General features: G+C 54.1%; 1 pseudogene; it reads left to right on the top strand.

Moving 5' to 3' along the window:
* On the top strand, positions 1-3038 carry LOC121602381 (annotated as a pseudogene; the record flags this gene model as incomplete).
* Positions 3039-3375: the final 337 nt, after the last annotated feature.

Consider the following 3375-nt stretch of genomic DNA (forward strand, 5'->3'; position numbering starts at 1 on the left):
GGATCTCCGCGCAGTCCTTCTGGAAGGCGAATGGGTCCGAACGAGCTCTGGTGTGCTGCTGGAAGGGTGATGGATTCTAACGAGAGGGGTAGTACCGCTGTCTTCTCCGAAAGACGCGCGAATCCTTCGTTCGGCGATGATGCATCATGCATTGAGGCACCTCCGGGACCCGTCTTGAAACACGGACCAGAAGTCTATCTTGCGCGCAAGCCAATGGGTCGGTGGCCACGTCCGCGTGTGTCCCGGTTCGATACACCCAAAGGCGAAGACAACTCGAGTTGCGGGATTACGGGTTCGGCACTGGCGCAAGCCTTCGTCGGACCCCTCCATCAGGGTGTCCCGATACGGCGTGTGCTTGCACACCCAGCGGGCATCCCCGGAGTGCGCAGGATGCGACCCGAAAGATGGTGAACTATGCTGATCAGGTTGAAGTCAGGGGAAACCTGATGGAGGACCGAAGCAATTCTGACGTGCAAATCGATTGTCAGAGTTGGGCATAGGGGCGAAAGACCAATCGAACCATCTAGTAGCTGGTTCCTCCGAAGTTTCCCTCAGGATAGCTGGTGCACGTAGCGTTTCGAACCGTATTCTTATCTGGTTAAAGCGAATGATTAGAGGCCTTAGGTTCGAAATGATCTTAACCTATTCTCAAACTATAAAGGGTACGGTACTGGGTGGCATTCTTTACTGATCGCCACCCTTTCTACAACCGACGATCGGACGGGGTGCCCCTTAAGTGGTGGCGATCCCGGCTAGATATCGGTGTGCCTAGTGGGCCAAGTTTTGGTAAGCAGAATGGTGCTGTGGGATGAACCAAACGCAATGTTACGGCGCCCAAATAAACGACGCACCCTAGATACCATGAAAGGTGTTGATTGCTAAAGACAGCAGGACGGTGGACATGGAAGTCGTCATCCGCTAAGGAGTGTGTAACAACTCACCTGCCGAAGCAATTAGCCCTTAAAATGGATGGCGCTCAAGTCGTTTGCTATACATTGCCGCTGGCGGTATGGCGCATCGGGGGCTTAACCACCCTGCGATGAGACCCCAGTGAGTAGGAGGGTACGGTGGTGCGCGTCGAATTTTGGCGCAAGCCGGCATGGAGCCGCCACTGGCACAGATCTTGGTGGTAGTAGCAAATATTCGAACGAGCTCTTGGATGACTGAAGTGGAGAAGGGTTTCGTGTCAACAGCAGTTGAAACGAGTTAGCCAATCCTAAGCCGCATGGGAATCCAGTCGTAACCCATCAGTCGGCGAAAGGGAATCCGGTACCATTCCGGAGCCTGTTGAGTACCCGTTTGCGCCAGCCTAGTAGGGTTTAGCTCGTCCGCACCCGAACGGTTAGTGTGTAGCTTCATGGCAACATGAATCCTTTTCTTCGAGAAGCCAACGAGAGGCATCGGAAGAGTTTTCTTTCTGTTTACAGCCACACCGACCATGGAAGTCACTCACAGAGAGATATGGTTGGACCGGTCTGGTAGAGCACGGCCGCCGCAACTGCCGTGTCGATGCACTCTTCTTGGACCATGAAAATCGAAGACTGGGGCACACTTTCTATGGTAATAACGCACACTCTCAACAGATTGTACCGAATCCGCAGCAGGTCTCCAAGGTGCAGAGTCTCTAGTCGATAGATCAATGTAGGTAAGGGAAGTCGGCAAACTGGATCCGTAACTTCGGGACAAGGATTGGCTCTGAAGGCTGGGTGCGACCAGCCGGGACCGGTGCTCCACCTGCCGCAAGGTAGGCTGGCCCGTACCCGCGGTCGCACAGCAAACAGCCAATTCAGAACTGGCACGGCTGAGGGAATCCGACTGTCTAATTAAAACAAAGCATTGTGATGGCCCCGGGGGGGTGTTGACAAAATGTGATTTTGCCCAGTGCTCTGAATGTCAACGTGAAGAAATTCAAGCAAGCGCGGGTAAACGGCGGGAGTAACTATGACTCTCTTAAGGTAGCCAAATGCTCGTCATCTAATTAGTGACGCGCATGAATGGATTAACGAGATTCCCTCTGTCCCTATCTACTATCTAGCGAAACCACAGCCAAGGGAACGGGCTTGGATGCACTAGCGGGAAAGAAGACCCTGTTGAGCTTGACTCTAGTCTGGCATTGTAAGGCGATATAGGAGGTGCAGCATAGGTGGGAGGGCTCCTCGTGGAGCTCGCCTCTGAGATACCACCACTCTTACTGTTGCCTTACTTACATGATGGGTGGAACAAGCGCGGGCCCCAGGTCCGGATCGTGCGCGCACCTCCTCCGGGGGGCTGTGGCGGCGGTTCGCCTGCGCGCGCCCAATGCGCCGTGTTTCTCGCTCAGCGTCCAGTGTGTCGCTGGGTGGTGCCGCGGGGAGACTGCATCGTAGCATCGTCGTGTGTAGCGTGTTACCCGCTTGTCCGACCGTGAGCCGTGGCCCGCAAGGGTACAAGCTTGCGTACGTCGGTGCATTCGTGGTGCACTGCTTCTGCGCGGTCGATCGTTTATGATGTCACGTTTGCCCCCGGTTTCCGCGCGCCGCCCGGCTCGAAGACTCCTGGACAGGTCCTTTCGGTCCACGTCATGGACAGTGCCAGGTGCGGAGTTTGACTGGGGCGGTACATCTCCAAAACGATAACGGAGGTGTCCAAAGGTCAGCTCAGTGTGGACAGAAACCACACGCTGAGCATAAGGACAAAAGCTGGCTTGATCCCAACGTTCAGTACACTTCGGGACAGCGAAAGCTTGGCCTTACGATCCTTTTGGTTATAACGAGTTTTTAGCAAGAGGTGTCAGAAAAGTTACCACAGGGATAACTGGCTTTTTTTTTTTTTTTTAAAACGGGTTTTTTTTTTTTTAACAAATTTAACCCTCCCTCACCCCTACAATCATGTCCGCGAGGACGTACCCTGAAGGGGGTTTCTCGGCTAAGATGCCGTTTCTACAGCCGTGCATAAAGCACCTTTCTCTTTTATTATAAATTCAATGTAACTTCTGTTTTCCCTTTGTATTGTTGTTTTTTTTTTGGGTAACTATTAACGCTTTAATGCGCTTCGTTTTTCTCTACGCCAAACTCCTAGCGGGAGGCAACTTCCGCCTCAACCGCGGCGGCTTCTTCCGCAGCATTCAGGCCGCCATTGGTTACTTCATCGTCCCGATTGTGTGCGCGGTTGCGCATACCAGACGGTCCGGCTGCGATGTCCGCGCTTCCTCGGCCGTCTGATTCGTCGTCGCTGCTGCTCGATGACGATGATGATGCAGGACTGTGCTCCCCATACAGGCGTCTCGCGTCCTGAGTCACTTGACGCCTTCTCGCTCTAAACCGCGCCTGCCGCAGCCGAAGATCTGCACGGCGTGCTGCAGTTCTGGGCGATGGTGGTGGAGATGGGGGACGTCCT

The sequence above is a fragment of the Anopheles merus genome, unplaced genomic scaffold, assembly GCF_017562075.2.
Source record: "Anopheles merus strain MAF unplaced genomic scaffold, AmerM5.1 LNR4000430, whole genome shotgun sequence".
In the NCBI taxonomy this organism is placed as follows: Eukaryota; Metazoa; Arthropoda; class Insecta; order Diptera; family Culicidae; genus Anopheles; species Anopheles merus.